The sequence below is a fragment of the Lactuca sativa genome, chromosome 4, assembly GCF_002870075.4.
Source record: "Lactuca sativa cultivar Salinas chromosome 4, Lsat_Salinas_v11, whole genome shotgun sequence".
NCBI classification, from domain to species: Eukaryota; Viridiplantae; Streptophyta; class Magnoliopsida; order Asterales; family Asteraceae; genus Lactuca; species Lactuca sativa.
The window spans coordinates 143,641,166-143,659,255 of record NC_056626.2 but is presented as its reverse complement, the minus strand read 5'-3'; the positions used below and the strand labels follow the sequence as shown (position 1 = coordinate 143,659,255).

General features: G+C 38.8%; 1 pseudogene; it reads right to left on the bottom strand.

Annotated features, from left to right (window-relative positions):
* Positions 1-1,226: 1,226 nt before the first annotated feature.
* Positions 1,227-6,463, bottom strand: LOC111895396 (long chain base biosynthesis protein 2d-like; annotated as a pseudogene).
* Between the last annotated feature and the right edge of the window lie 11,627 nt (positions 6,464-18,090).

Below are 18,090 nucleotides of genomic sequence, written 5' to 3'. Positions count from 1 at the left end.
AAAAATAAACGTGTTAATTTTCCATTGGAGTAACCTCATATTAACAAATCACAATCACAATAAGTTAATAAAATTAACCCAAACTTAAGTTGTAAAGATTTTTGGGAATTCTTATTTATTTCATTAAGCAATTTGAATTTTAGGCTCTGTTTGGCGCGCCACATCTAGCTGATAAGCTAACTTATTTTTCGAGCTTTTTTATGTTGTCGTGTTTGGTAAGCCAAAAAATAGCTTTTAAGCTAACTTTTTGAAAAGCTACTTAGGTTATGTTTGGCGTACTAGCTGAAAAGCTAGTTGTTAAATAAAAAACTAGCTGATAGTTGAAAAACTAGCTGATAGTTTAAAATTTTCCAAATACACCCTTAATTAATTATAGAAACACATACTCCTACATGTCCTTTTATGTAATTTTATATATTTCAGCTAGTTTTTCAGTTAGTTTTACCAAACGTTATTTTTTATCAGCTACCTTTTCAGCTATCAGCTAGTTTTTTATTTAACAGCTAGCTTTTCAGCTATCAACTAGCTTTTCAGCTAGTACGCCAAACATAGCCTTAGCCCTTAGGATATGATTAGCGACAAATATTTATTTTAATTAAACAAAAAAAAACATCATATATAGTTAGACTATGTAATGATAACCTAAACTTTAAAAGTGTTATGGACTGCAACATAAAAATGATTGAGCTAAAGTTGTAGTTGATAATATCTTTATAATTCTTATAATTTGGATGACATGTCTCAAAGTATTAAGGAATTATAAATATAATCCTGACCTCTAAATATATGATTATTTTTTCAATCAAAACTAAATTACCAAAATTATTTATTCACTATATTTAATTTTGATATACATATCAAACAAGTTACACAAAAATAAAAATTCTAATTTCTTTGTAATTTGATACCCATATTCCTAAAGTCGTTTCAATTCAGGCAATAATAACCGTATACAAACATAGATTGTACAACAAAAATGATAAAATCTACAAATATTTACTTTTAGTCTAAAGGAAAAATACACAACAAAATATCAAAAATTAAATGAATACAAGTCAAGTCTGTATTCACATCACATAAATTGAGTTAGCCTTAAAATCGATCCTGATTTTACAACATTAGGTGACATTGCAGCCTACATCTGGACAAAACTATCTCTAAACACAACATCGCCACGTCAGCACAAACAATTAATTCTCTCGAGTGTTGAAAAATTAATGTTTTAATTAATCTATCTTTTTTGTTCCTTCCTCCAGTTGTGTCTTCTTTGGTTCAACTGGAAAATATTTTATTCCCACCATGTCCCCTACTCTGCTTATCACCTAAATAACAAGCTTAATTTTCTCAGTGAAACTAAAATTCCCTTAAACCAAAACTAAAAGTAAAATAATAATATTTAACATAAGTTTATTATTTATTACCTATAATGCTTTGACCATATATTCCCTTGAGCAGCCGAAATACAAATACGCGCTCTAGCCAACAGTAGAGGTGCAGCTGGAAACGCAACTGTCACAACCGCAACCTTCACATTATAAAGTCAACCACACATCATTGACTTCAAAAACTAAAATTCATAATCAAGAAATAAATCAAATAATAATTGTGACATCCCCAAAATCACGGCCAGAAAAGACCGGTTTCATTTATGTTTTTAAAATAATTTCAGAGTAAATTCTTTTGATTTAAAAGAGTTGCGGAATTTGTTCCCAAAAACAAAACGTGATAAAATAATATTTACCAAAGCATTTTATAAAGAAATGTATTTTCATTATATAATCAAAACTCGGGATGTCATGTTCCGATACAGACCATAAAGCATAAACGATAACATTACAAGTCATTCAACAAATATATACATATACAGACTTGTAAACAAAACGACTTGATAATTCATCCATCTTATGCCCTTGCGCCACTTCCTGTAATACAAATAAAACTGAGTGGGTCAGGCTTGGGAGCCTGGTGAGCATATAGGGTTTTCAACACACAATAAATAAGTAATTAAATTTCCTCAACCCAAAAATGACCCAATTACACATTCCCGTTATTCTCACTTTACGTCCCTAAAACAACTATCACAAGGGACCTAGTCTCAGAATATTTCATCGGGGCGAGAACACATGCTTCGGGGATTCCTTAGCAATATGAGTCAAATAAGGCAACCATGAGGGGGATGGAATACAGCGAATGAAAACCCAATTTCATTAACACCTACAATTTATGAGCCTGCTAGTGTTCCACGGGACTGTCTAGAAGGAGTCTGTGGTCGTCATCTAAATTCCGCTAGATAACTGGATCACAATGACATCGAGGTCTCTCATCTGTTTATCACACATCAATTATCTACCCATGTTCTACCCAACATATTAGTAGATAAAAATATATATTTTTATACATAGTTTAAAACCTGTATAGCATGTTCATTTAATACATATTCCACATAACAGATGAGGCACACACACATAACACATATTTCATAGAGAATAAATCACATCTATGAGATAAAAGAAAGTGAATATACATTCACACATATAATCAACAAAATATACACATAACACGTATTTCGTATCTAATACTTCATAATTATGTGTTAGAAGAAAGGAACTACACACTCACTTGATCAGAAGATGATCGGACAGCACTACGATTTGTAGAAGTAATATTCTTCGGTAGATCTGGAAGGTCTTCACAAAAACCGGGCTCCTCGCGGGCAGAGCTTCGGCTCGAAATAACGCTTCTCGGGATCTTCGAGACTTACTTCGAGGCTCGGGAATAATACCGGGGCTTCGGGATATGATTGGCACACAAAATGATGCAAAACTTAGAGAGAAAGGAAGAAAAAAAGCAAGGAAAATGCTTGATCTCGGTTTCTATTTATAGGCTGTTGGGTCTGGGATTACGCTGGGCGTAACTCCAAGTACGTTGGGCATACTTTGACGTCACTGCATGCGTCATTTGGTAGCACTCGAGTATTGGTCAGGCAACTTGCACTCATCCGAGTACGTTGGGCATACTCAAATTACTCTCGGCGTAATTTGACTCGTCAAACTTCTAAATTGCGTAACTTTCGCATACGAGCTCCGTTTTCGACGTTTTTTATATCCACGCATAGCTCAGACCATACTCTACAACTTTCATTTAGACTCAGTCGACTAATTTTGATTTTATTTTTATTATTTATTTTTAGTAGGCCGGGACAGGAAAACTCCGTTATAAATTCATAACTTCTTCATCCGACGTCCGCTTTCGCCTATCTTTTTATCGTTTCGCTACTATTAACGAGATCTTCGATTTTCGTTTAGATTGTTTCGGCTAAAAACCGTTCGGTCTCAAATCGAGTATTCGGGCTGCATACTACTAAGTCGAAACTTCGAAAAATCATAACTTCCTCATACGAAGTCAGATTTGGACGATCTTTTTATGCACGCTCTCGGTTTAACGAACTCTACGACTTTCGTTTAGATCACTAAGGCTAAATATTGCTCTAACGTAAATTTCACTTTTTATGTCATTCAGCGTTGCCAGTTCTGTCGCGAAACTTCGACATATCATAATTTCTTCGTTATAACTCGGATTTCGGCATTCTTTATATATTCGGAAACCTCGTTTCAACTACTACAACATTATCCAAAGATATCGGCTTTATCTACTATTTTATTTTGACGCTTATTTTTATTCTTAATTCAATTAAGTCACACAACTAAGCACAAAACACATAATACACAAATAATACATCTTTATTATTTCAAGATGGGTTACAAGGGTTAACCTAGACTATTACATTGCTATTAATGACAAGCCCAGCAACACGGGTGTTACAATTATAAACAATAATAATGATATAAAGTGTAAAGATATACATTCCGCTTGAGACACTCTCTTGAAAAAGCAGGGATTTTTGCAGGATTATAAAGCATGATACACATGACAGGAGAGTCGTTATCCCCTAAAACCTCAAACCCCATTTTCTGTAGCTCAGACCTAAAATAATTATTGTTTTCACGTATTTGTGCTAGCTTTTTCGCCCCTGAATTAAACAAAAACAAAAAAAAATCATTATGATGAAAGAAAAAAAAAGATAATATAAAAATGGTGACCTCGACTAGAGCCATCCTCCCCAAGAATAACCTTGATGGCAGATATAATATGTTGAGCAGCAGGAGGTGATATTGATGTGGCATATAAATGAGCAGGACATGTGTACTTCAAATCCTCCCTAATAAATAAAGATCTTTTTGACACATGTCACATTCTCATTTATTTTGACACATGTAATTTTGTGGTTATTTTAAATTAATTTTGATTCCATATGTCATTTTATGGGGTTTTTTTATTTTATTAAATTCTAGATAATGTTTAAATGCAATAATAAATGCATATCAATTTTATTAATGAACTTTCCTTTTAATTTCAAAATAACTAAATTAAAGATTCATTAATTTTCATTATTTATTTATCTAAATTATTTATTTAAATTTACAAGAGAAAAAAAAACATTTTAATTTTTATAATTCAATATTTTCTTACTTTTTTTTATAAATTCATACTTCTCAATGTATTTAGTTTTTTTTTTTAAATAAACTCATGTAATATATGGATTTCACACCTAGTATTTAATAAGTTCCTTTGATCCATCTATATAACCACCACATGATCCAAATGATTTTGTGAAAGTTCCCATCATGATGTCCACGTCAGCAGTGTCTACACCTAAAAGCTCACACACACCTTTTCCTGTTTTGCCTACTGCTCCTATATTGTGTGCCTCATCTAAATAAACATATGCCTATATCAAATAATATCATTAAATAAACAATAGTAAATAATAATAATAATAATAATAATAATAATAATAATAATAATAATAATAATAATAATAATAATAATAATTAAATCAATGAATGACCTTGTATTTTTTGCATATAGAGACTATTTCAGGGAGTTTGCAAAGTTCTCCTTCTATGCTGTAAATTCCCTCCACTACAACGATGATTTTCTTCCATGGCCTATGTGTTCTTGGTTGCCCATCAGCAATGTGCTCCCTCAGGACTTTCTCCAAATGAGAAGGGGCTGCAAAGAAAAGAACATATATATGAGTGAATGACCATTTTACCCTTTTGTTTAGATGTGTGACAACGAACAAGTTGGTGTTTATTTGATATTGTTACAAATTCAAAATCAAATGAGTTAAGTACTTAACACATTAAGAGTTAAGACATGTTTTATAGATTAAGTCAAAAAGAAACACCCATATATATTTGCCCCATTAAATCCTATCCCATTGTTAAGTCAAAGATAAACAGGCACTTACTGTTATGTTGAAAGACTCGAATGGTGGCACCAAACCCTCAAGCTCCATTGACAATTGAATTGTGGTTGAGTGAATCACTGATTATCAAACCTCCCTGCATAAGTTCCCATCAAGAATGATAAATTTTTGCACAAATAAACTAAGAACAAGAACACGTACATGTCTAACCAATACAGGAAGGATAGCAGAGTTAGTAACATATCCCATGCCAGTAACCATAGCAGCTGGTTTTCCAACGACGTCAGCCGCAACATCCTCCAATTCAATATGCAATGTTGTCGTTCCTGAAAGACACCAATCCATCATCAGAATCTCTTACAAATGATAAAAGAAAAGAATAAAATTACCTCCTTCCACACGAGTACTACATGTGCTTGTAGAGTATCTCTTCAAAGTCTCAGTTACACGAGGTGTGCAGTATTCATCGGCTGCAGCAAATCCAAGGTAGTTGTATGATCCCAAGTTAAGACACCTACTTACTTTTGTAGTTCGCCTACATAATGTGCACAACTTGACAATTTATGGCATCCAATGATACAATCCATACGTTGTGAAAATTAGAAGAGACAGAAAAAAAACTTAAACCAAATCTAGATTCTCAACTGGAAACTAAGAATGTGAATCCAGTCACTCACTTGAGTGTCTTGTTATTGTCATTAGAAACGCGCTCTATCACATCAAACCAAGCATCAGGAGGGCTTGATATTGGTCGTCCAAAGCAATCCTACATATATACATAAAGGTAACATGTCTTTTAACTTATAAATATGTCGAATCATGTTTTTGTAAATGAACCTTTTGTATCAACTAAAAGAGTAAAATCTATGGTGCATACTAATATACATGTATACGGAGATAGAGGCGGCGAATATAGAAATCTTCAAGCCCTAAACAGATCGGTGCATAGCCCTGATAATATACGCAACATGAAGTTTACGTATAGCATACTAAGTTATCAACAGAACATTTCAATAACATAAGGTATACAGATTACAGACAGAGATAACGAACCTGAAGATTGCTGGCTTTCCGCCAATCAATGAATTTACGGAAGAAGTCGCGCAATTGGCCAAAAGCGATGAGCAAACCGTAACTGAAATAGGTGGTCAGTGCGGTCAAATATGGAATCGTAATCTTGTCATGTAACATCCCAAAATTCGAGGCCAAAATTTTCATTTTTAAATAAGTTATTACATAAAACCATCAATATAAAAACATTCATTATAATATCTCGTGACAAACCAAAGTGTCGGTAATCAAACATATTATCGTAAAACCATATTAGAGTGTAATCCCAAAGATCTCATGTGCGGAAAACATAGTGTGATGCGCTGCGATCGAGCCGACTCCTTTCCTTGAAAACAAAATACCTAAAACCAAAACTGAATCCATAAGCACGAAGCTTAGTGAGTTCCCCAGATACCACATACCATACAAACCAACTGATCCATACATGCCATACATAGCCAAGAACCATACATAACCAACATATCCATAATCAGGTAAGGTGCTATGTGCCAAACATAGTCTTGCCAAGGTGATATGTGCCAAACATAGTCTTGCCAAGGTGCTATGTGCCAAACATAGTCTTGTGGTTATGCCATGGACCGCACGTGATCTTCCTGGTCAAGCATGGGCCCGCTCCCTGGGTCTTACAGACAAGTGCCAAAGGCCACCCTCCGGTCTTTCATGCAAGTATCACGAAGACAACTATACATACTACTCTATTAGGCTAATCAACATATAGTTTGCCAGGAGCCAACTCCTGTTCTTTCATGTATAATAACATACAGTGCGCCAGGAGCCACCTCCTGGTCTTTCATACATATTGCCTAGGGCTAACCCCCGGGTCTTCCTACCACACATAATAGCATATCGTGTGCCAGGAGCCGACTCCTGGTCTTTCATGCATAATGCCTAGGGCTAATCCCCGGGTCTTCTTATCATACATAAACTAAATGGGCCGACATTGGTGCCTTAGACCCATACAAACAGTGAGGAGGCTTACCTCGCACTGCTGAACTTTGCTGATAAACCTCTAGCTGCTGTCCGACAACTCTCTAAACCACTGCCCCACTAGCTCCTCAAGCTACTAATATCAATATAACACTTAGTTTCAAATTGAACTCTAGAAGTCAAAATAAGTCAACTCTGGTCAAAGTCAACCTCCCAGGTCAACCCTAATCGTCGAGTCTGCCTACTGACTCGCCGAGTGCATACGCTTAGAATCCTTTCATTCGCGACTCGACTCGCCGAGTCAGCCCCTGACTCGCCGAGTCTACCGATTTCCGAGTCTTAACCTATCCAACTCACTGATCCGAGTCTTAACTCGAAGGGTTTGGGGTTTCGCGACTTGACTCGTTGAGTCCAAGAACAGACTCGCCGAGTCCAAGGCAATCTTCAACAGACTCGCCGAGTTGTTCATCCAACTCGTCGAGTTCATCTCCATCTTCATATTACTTGCCGAGTCCACTCGAAGGACTCATCGAGTCTATTCATTCCTTCATATATTCAGAGGCTTTTGAGTCATGCATGGACTCCAAACTGTAGATCCACTCTTCTAAAGCCTATTCCTCACATAAAGTGGCAAACTTTACGTGTAGCTAAGGAGATCTAGGCTCAAAACACTATAAACTAGGGTTCAAGACAAAGAGGCTTAACAATCAACCCATAGACTGATGCTTTATGTGTAACGACCCAATTTTCACGCCCAAAAATTTCATTTAATTTAAGTGGTTTGTAAAACATTTGTAGTAAAACATCATCCGATCATATCATTTCACAAAACATATATCGTGTCTGAAAACCCAAAACATGAAAATAATAATAATGTCAGAGTACAATCCCAGAACATCTCATAATGCGGAAAACCAATGTGTGTGTATGATGTGCCGCTACCGAGCCATCTCCTTCCCCTTCGCTGAAGAGGTACCTGAAACCAAAACTGAAAACTATAAGCACGAAGCTTAGTGAGTTCCCCCATCGTACCACATACTGCCAGGCATTTCTGGGGTGCCCGACCTACCCGGTACGACCATTCTGTGGTGCCGACCTACCCATACGGCTATTATGGGGTGCCATCCTACCTGTGTCAAGCCATTCTGGGGTGCTGACCTACCCATGTCGAGCCATTCTGGGGTGCTAACTACCCTTCGGTCCTAACAACCGAACCTCGGGGACTATTTCACCCCCTACTATTACTATCACATATATCATAGCATAATCTATTGTCATACATATCTGGGGTGTCCGACCTACCCTTCGGTCCTAACAACCGAATCTCGAGGACCCTTCCCCCTCCTACTACCTCTATCTCATGTAACATATCATGCTAGCAGCTAAACATGTCATAACATACTATTAGGCATATATGGGCGCCTAACCTACACTTCGGTCCTAACAACCGAACTCTATCACTATCACATACCATATCACGCTAACATATAACATATCAGGTAGTAACAACACAGATGAATATCACAAAGACAAACATCTAGCATACGATCCCTACTAGTGCGCCGGCATTGTGGCCGTAGACCCACCGCTACTGGAAGGTAACTCACCTCGTAGTAGCTGCTGAACTGCGCGGGAATCCTCTAACTGCTGCCGCTGCTGCTCCGGAATCCTTCGGCTATAATTCCCACAAAACACTTAGTCAGAAACTGACATCTACTCTTAGGGTAAAATGACCATTTTACCCCTGACCAAGTCAAAGTCAAAGTTAACTTCTAGTTGACCTGACTCGCCGAGTTGGCTTGCCAACTCGCCGAGTCCCTATCCTTCCATTAGACCTCATACACGTCTCTACTCGTTGAGTTAGGCGATGACTCGACGAGTTTTCCTTCTAAATGAACATCGACTGAATCCTCATCCGACTCGCCGAGTTGTATGAACAACTCGTCGAGTTCATCATCAACTAATACACAAGTCCTGTGCTTGACTCGTCGAGTTGTATGAACAACTCGTCGAGTTCATCTTTATCCTTAAGAAGATTGCCTTGGACTCGCCGAGTCTGTTCATGCACTCGCCGAGTCCCATGAATTTCCAGAACAATGGCTTAGTCTGGAACGTTGGGTCACCCCTTGGGACCCCCTTAAAACCTCCCCACACTCAACTGGGTCCTTATAACCCTCAACTGATATGGGACAGAACCTTGGACTCGCCGAGTTGGTCACAACCACTCACTGAATCTTCGATTTCTGATGTACAACCCTTGATCAAAATGTAGATCTATGCTTCTATAATCGATCTAGCACGTAAAGTTACAACCTTTACGTGCTTGCATGGGACTTTAAGCTTAAAAGGTCCTAAAACAAGCTCTCACAATGCATGGGGCCTTCCTTGAGTGCAAAAGCCATTCCTTTCTGCCTTGTAACCCCTCTAAGGACCTAGATCTGAAACATCAACCTCAAACCATGCTTGCAATCATGGTTGGTGACCAAAAGGGCTTAGAAAAGCCCTAAAACTCCACAAAATGGGATCTATCAAAAGAGCAAGCAAGGTATAGACTTTATACCATCTGAAGTCTGCAAATGATGCTCAAAACCGAATCCTTCTAGCCTCCTCTTGATCCTTCAAGCTTTTCCTTCCTTCCTTGGATCACAAAAGCACCAAAATCACTCCAAATGCCTTAGATTGCTTCAAAAACGGCTAGGGTTTGCTATGGGGTTCTTCTAGGAGCAAATGGGACTAAGGAGGCCGAGTTAAGGTGTTTAAATAGGGTGAAAACCCTCGGATTAGGGTTTTTTCCCAAACAGGGTCTACTCGCTAAGTCCGGGACTCGAATCGCCGAGTCCACAACTTAAACTTCGCGCCTCATCCCGCTTCTACTCGGCGAGTTGGTCCTTCAACTCGCCGAGTCCAAGAACAAATGCAAAATATTTAAAGATTTATTAAAAAGAACACGTACCAAGAACTAGGTGCTACATTATGATTCTCTAGGCCAAGATACACTTAGATCTGAAGTAGCAACTTCAGATCTGGGCTTCTAACTCGAAATGGTTCTTAAACTTGCCCTAAAAGCCCCAAATCTCATGTTAAAGGTTGATCTATATGCAAAGAGTGAAGGTAGCGACTCATTACGTTCAAATGCTCTGGAAAATCTCACAAACTCTGGATCTACTACCAATCCTTGACTCCCCAATGGTTCCCTTCTTCCTTCTTCCTTCAAATCACCCAAAATGGCAAGAAAGCTTGAATGTGCAACAATGGAGGCTTAAGGTTTCGTGTCACAACTAGAAATTTTTGGTGCCTTGTAACTACAACACTTATGTCAACTATGAATCAAAAATATGAAAGCATGTTTGATGCTTACTCTATGACAACAGAATTTCAATCAAACGCTTCATACAAGCACTACAAATAGTCACACAAACAATTGGAAACTTTAGAAGTCCCTGTTTAAGTCCATTTTGGACTAGAACTTCCTTATTGGGCCCAATGGACCAATAAGCTTCCAATTGGAATATCATGGGCTTAGAGCTCTTAAATGGAGTCTAATTGGACCCACTTTCATTTTATTTTAATATTATGGGCCATATTGAGCCTAGAATGAAATAAGATATTTAAATGGACCATATTGGGCCATAATATAGGTGATAAAAATCATATTTATAATTAATTAGGGTCAAACATCACTTAACATAACCATGAAATAGGCTTAAGCATACAAGGCCAAATCCTCATCTTTTTCTCTCCAAATCTCGGCCCAAGCCCAACCAAAGAAGGAGAGTTGACTCTCCTATGCCACCTCACATTTGTCCATAGGATTCCCATGCACCATTTCATGTTTTCATGCAAATCAATTCAAAAACCTCTCTCTTTTGCTCTCGGCCGAACCCAAGCACACACACACATTTCACTCACAATTCTCTCAAGAAAACTCTCTCCACTCCTCTCCATATTTTCGATATTAAGGAAGCTTTCAAGGAGATTTAACCTATAAACACATCATCTAAGGTAAGTTGATGTTAGATCCATAATCTATCTAATTCCTTCTCATCAAAAATCATCTCTTAATCCATTCAAACTCATGATTTTGCATCTTAGAGCACATTAAGTTCGAGATCCTCCAAGAAAGGTTGCTAGGATCGAATTCTTCTTCATCTTTTCCTTCCAAAACCGAAACCACACCCAAGGTGAGTTTCATACCCCCTTCTTTTCGGTTTTTATGAGTTTTATGGGGGAGAATACAAGAAAATGTGTAGATCGATGTGTAAATGTATGATATGTGTGATTTGATGCATGTATGTGTGTGATATCATGTGTTTTGTGATGTATATGTTATCAAAAAGTGTGTAGAAACCAAGATCTTAGGCATGAGAAGAGATATAAACATAACTTAAGTTATTATACACTAATCAAGTCAATAAAAATGGCTTATAAGGTCAAGATGAACATAATCTAATATTAAACCCATTTTTGGGCTTAAAATGTCAAAAATACAAAACTTAGGGTACAAACCGACAATTTATAGTTTCTGGAGGGTAAAAAGGTTCCAAACAGTTTCTATAATAATTTTTCTGAACAACGACATTTTTGAGGGACTTCAATTGTAAATTTTGAACCCAATGGGCTAGATTTGGGCTTTTCGGCCCAATAAGCCCCAAAATGCGAGATTTATAAGTTTGAGGGGCTGAAAATGCAATTTTCTGTAAAACAGGGGATTTGAAGTGTATTAAAACTATTTCAAAGGTCAAAAATGTTTTTTAAATTCAAAAAGGATAAAAAAATGTAAAAAATTTCTATTTTGGGCCAAAACTGTAAAAGTTGCGAAATTGGGGGTTTTAACCGAGAAAACATCATTCTGGAAGGGCTAAAGCTGTTTACAAAATAAAATTGGGTTAAAAATGTCTTTTCAACAAGTTTATGATACAAAAGTGTCAAAATAATGTTTTAAGGACTAAAATGAAATTCTTTTATAGAAAGGAATAAAAGTGCTATTTTATAAAAGAAAGGTTGTGAAAAGGTAAAAATCTTACTTTTAAACAAATTAATTCACTAAGACAAAATACAAGATCCACGACTACCAACGAAACGGAAAAACAAATACACTCTCAACAACAAATATCGTTACAAAACGAATTGATTCGGTCTCGAATCAATAACAAAACAAAATTCAATAAACCAAAGTATTTCAATAAACACGCAATAACTATGATGAGTCAACATTCAAACTTTGGGCTTGAAAGTTTCAAATCATGCTTGTTGGGCCTTGCTAGCCCAATAACCTGATCTTTGGGCCCGAAGGGAACGCGCTTACATGTTAATGGGCCTCCAATGACCCAATTTCATGTAAAAGGACTTTCAATAGCTCTATTGTGCTATTGGGCCCTAATGGTCCATTAGTACTGCTAGTGAGGTCGAGAAGTCAAATGCGAGTTGGGCCAAGTGCCTTTCGCATTCCCGATAGCCTTGAATAACTTATGGAAATAAAGGGGGCTTCGTACCCTCCTTTCTCCTCGGTTGACCGGCTTTTGAGAATTCGAGTAATCAGATTCGTGGCGTTAATTAAGAGAAGTCAGGGTGGTTGGATTATGTGAGTAGTACGGACGACGCCTTAAGGATCATTCGTAATCTGTAGTTATAAACTAGTCATTTTCATTAATGCGTGATTGTAACAACTCACAAACCCTAATTAGTTCAATGTCACCTGGGTAGTCAAAAACATTCGTCGTATCGGTATAACAATAAACAAGTCCTGTAATTTACGTATTGGGAAAACATCGGGTTTTCCCGGAAAGTTCAACATTTTCACCTATGTGATGTATACAAAGTTCAACAATTATACATGTTTCCTAAATCGACAAGCATATTTACGGATCTTCACACTTTTTATAAACAAATACTCTTTTCAGAAAATATCAGATTTTCTGGGTGTTTCAAACTTCACAAAAATCATTTTTCCATAACATTACTTATGAAATCACCAACATTTCATATGTTGACGTTTTTCCAAAATAATTTGTATTCTCAGGTAACAGGTAAGCCGAAGAATAAGTATCAAGTTATGTCATGGTGTTTTGCTTAGATTATCTATCGAACGGTTTATGTTATGAAATTGTAATGTTTAAAACAATGTATTGAATGTAAACAATATCAGTTGTAATATTTCAATGCATGGTGATGAATGATGTTATGATTCATGTATAATCATTGTGATGGTATTCAATTTAAGTCACAAGAGCCCTCGGGCGTTTCCGCCGTCCGGTTCGGGGGTGTGACATTTCGTATTCTGGATAAGAGAGGCTATAAGGAACCCTAAGGGAGAGAATGAGATGCTTATATAGTGCACAAAGTCCCGGATTTAGGGTTTCCCTCTTCAGACCGGACTCGCTGAGTCCTCTTTGCCGACTCGCCGAGTCGGTTACTTAATCGATCCCCCGGATCCCGCTCCGACTCGTCGAGTTCCTCCCTGGACTCGACGAGTTGACCCTTTGACTTAGGGTATTCTTTCCTTTCTTGGGCTTTCTAATTTTGGGTGTTACATGTCAATCTAATGAAGAATGTAAAAATCCAGTCAGGACTATCAATAAACTGAGTCACTGCAAATCGGAGAAATGAACCGCCGGCGCCGGCAACGAGGCGGCTTTGGAACGGCTGAAAATTCAATTACCGGTAGCGATTGAATCCTCTGGTTTCGGTTGATTTTGTGTTATTTTTCCGTTCTATTAGCGAGTTTAAATTTTGAATTTGATATTTTGATGCTTATATAGTTTGGGCCATGTACTTATCTAGTTTGATATTTTGATGCTCATATAGTTTGGGCCTTTATTCAATGTTGTCATGAAGGAGATTGAAGTGCTTAACCCTGCAGCCTTTGCTTATCTTATGGACACAAACCCCAAATCTTGGAGTAGGGCATTTTTTTCAAGAGGGAAAGATGTGTGATGCAGTGGAGAATGGGTTATCTGATAACTTCAACAGTGTGATAAGAGATGCTAGGAAAAAGCCAATCATCGCCATGTTAGAGGAGATTAGATTGTATGTTATGGAGAGAATATACAATTTAAAGATTAAAGGTAGTTCATGGCCTGATTACAAGCCTTGCCCAGCAATTACACTCCATCTGAATCAACTAAAAAAAGGACAAAGGTACTTTCTAATCTCTAAACTCATAAATTAATATAATTACTTATGTTATGTCTATTGGATTAATGTCTAAGTCCATAACTATATTTGGTATGTACTTGACCCGACCCGACATGGTCCATTTGGGTTGCACTTCACCGACACAATTTATATGGATAGTCTTTTGAGAATAATATATTTATGATTTATATTAATATATTATAAGTTCTAATATATTAATATGGAATCATATTAGTTAATTAGTATTGATCAAGAATTAATTTAGAATTAATTAAGTGATCAAAAGGAACTAATTAAATATGGACTCTTATATATATATATATATATATATATATATATATATATATATATATATATATATATATATATATATATGGAATGGGCCAAGTTCATTTAGGTTGGGCTAAGCTATCATGGATAGTCCATGGAGTTTTAACCCATGGATTGTAACGTCCCAAAAATACGAGCCAAAAATTTCATTTTTAAAACATGCACTTGGCAAAACATTAGGGATAAAACGTTCAACGATAATATCATTTCACAAAAGATACAGCATGTCTAGAAAACATTTTTATAAAACATTAAAGTGTCAGACTATAATTTCCTAGGAGGATCTCATGATGCGGAAAGCAAGGCATGTGTGTGATGTACCGCTACCGCGCCAGCTCCTTCCCCTTCGACGAAGAGGTACCTAAAACCAAAACTGAAAATTGTAAGCACGAAGCTTAGTGAGTTCCCCCAATATACCACATACCATACAATTACATAGCATACATACTGTCGGGCAATTCTGGGGTGCCCGACCTACCCGTGTCAAGCCATTCTGGGGTGCTGACCTACCCGCGTCAAGCCATTCTGAGGTGCTGACCTACCCGCCGGTTCTAACAACCGACCCTCGGGGACTAGTCCCCTCCTACTACCTCTATCACATATAACATAACAGGCCAGCATGCAAACATATCATCGCATATTGTCAAACGTATCTGGGGTGTCTGACTACCCTTCGGTCCTAACAACCGAACTCTACTACTATCATATTTACATTTCATGCTAGCATATAACATATCAGGTAGTAGCAAACCTAGATGATATCACAAATACAATCATCTATCATACGTCTCCTACTGGTGGGCCGGCATTGTGGCCTTAGACCCACCACTACTGGAAGGTAACTCACCTCGAAATAGCTGCTGATCGGTGTGGGAATTGAGTGTTTGTTGCTGCTGCAGCTCCGAAAATCCTCCGGCTATAATTCCCGCAAAATACTCAGTCAAACTAGATGATATCACAAAGACAATCATCTATCATACGTCTCCTACTGGTGGGCCGACATTGTGGCCTTAGACCCACCACTACTGGAAGGTAACTCACTTCGAAATAGCTGCTGATCGGTGTGGGAATTAACTGTCTGCTGCTGCTGCCGCTCCGGAAATCCTTCGGCTATAATTCCCACAAAATACTCAGTCAAACACCGCTAATTGCCTTGAACTCGCCGAGTCAGGGCATTGACTCGCCGAGTTCCTTCATGGATGAGTTCGGCTTCCAACTCACCGAGTCCACCCAGGACTCACTACTCTACTCGGCATAAACGAAAAGGGGGGAAAAACTCGGGGACTTGCGACTCGACTCGCCGAGTCTGCCACATGCAAATACTATACACTCGATCTTGTTCGAATCCAGTTCATGCCATTTACAGATCTGGGTTCTTAGGGCAGGATTTTCACGTAAAGTTTCCAACTTTATGTGTAGAAATGCATAGAATGGGGATTAAAGGCGAAATAAGGGCTAAGAAGGTAGATCTAGGACATTTAAGCAATTTACTCCCATAACGGTTATAGATCTGAGCTTCTGAAGCTCAAACATGACTAGATCTAGTGGATAATCAACCTATTACAAATTCTACTTCATGCACAAGCTTGGAAAAGGTTCAAGAAGAGCTCAAAAGGTGCTCTAATGGGGTTTTAAGCATACAAATAGAATGGAGCAGAGATATACCTCAGAGAACTTTGAAATAGCACCAAGATATCCGGTCTCCTTCTTCTCTTCTTGATCCACTCTCCTTCTTCTCCCAAAATCTTAAAGGAATCACTCTAATCACTTCAATCTCACAAGAAACGAGTTAGGGTTTGATGTAGGGTGCTCTGAGGGTGAAAGGGGGCGAGCTTGGGCCGCACAAGCTAGCTTAAATAGGGAGCAAACCCTTGAAGTTAGGGTTTCATCAAACATCGGGGACTCGCCGAGTCGCCAACTTAAACGTGTTCCGGATCCCGTCTCTACTCGGCGAGTCGGACCTACAAATCGCCGAGTCCAAGGCTAAAAAAAATGAAAAACACTAAGATAAATTTTACGTACCAGGAACCAGGTGCTACAAATCTCCCCCACTTATTTTAGACTTCATCCTCGAAGTCTGCTGCTCGATCTTGAAACAGCTCGGGGTAATGCTCCATCATTTCTTCCACCGGCTCCCAAGTCCAGTCGGACCCCTTTCGGTGCTGCCACAGCACCTTCACTAACTCTACCCTCTTGTTCCTTAGATCCTTCGACTTCCGGTCGAGGATTGCGACTGGGCGCTCAATGTAATTCAGGCTATCATCAACTTGTATATCCTCTAACGGCACCACCGCTGAATCATCAACGAGACACTTCCGCAGCTGGGAGACATGGAAGGTGCTGTGGATCTGGCTGAGCTCGGCTGGCAGATCCAGCCTATATGCCACCTTGCCCACCCGGGCTACAACCCTGAACGATCCAATGTACCTCGGGCCCAACTTGCCCCACTTCCTGAATTGGATGACGCCTTTCCAAGGCGACACTTTCAGGAGAACCATATCCCCGACCTGGAACTCCAGGTCTGATCGACGCTTGTCGGCATAACTTTTCTGCCGACTCTGCGCAGTCTGAAGCCTACTCCGAACCTGTTGGATTCTCTCAGTCGTCTTGAGCACCACCTCGGTGCTCCCCATGACCCTCTGGCCAACTTCACCCCAACATATCGGGGTCCTGCACCTCCGACCGTACAACATCTCGAATGGAGGATGGTCGATACTCGCGTGGTATCTATTGTTGTACGAGAACTCAGCCAAGGGAAGATAGGTATCCCAGCTACCACCGAATTCTAGCACGCATGCCTGCAACATATCCTCCAAATTCTGGATGGTCCGCTTACTCTGACCATCCGTCTGCGGGTGAAAGGCGGTGCTAAAGTGCAGACGAGTGTCCAACTCATCATGAAACTTCTTCCAAAACCTGGAAGTGAACCGCACATCTCGATCTGATATCACTGACACTGGCATCCCGTGCCGCGCCACTATCTCCCTGATGTAGATATCGGCCAACTTTTCGGCGGAGATACTTTCCTGAATCGGAATAAAATGGGCGCTCTTGGTTAATCGATCCACGATGACCCAAATCGAATCCACTCCTCGCGCCGTCCGGGGAAGCTTTGTGATAAAATCCATCGTAATATCCTCCCATTTCCACAACGGGATGTCCAACGGTTGCATCTTGCCGTGCGGTCTCTGATGCTCGGCCTTGACCTTCCTGCAGGTCAAACACCGCTCGACGTACCACGCCACATCCTGCTTCATGCAGGGCCACCAATAGTCTAGACGAAGATCCCTATACATCTTTGTCGCCCTTGGATGAATAGAGAATCAGGATTTGTGCGCCTCCTCCATCAAGATCTG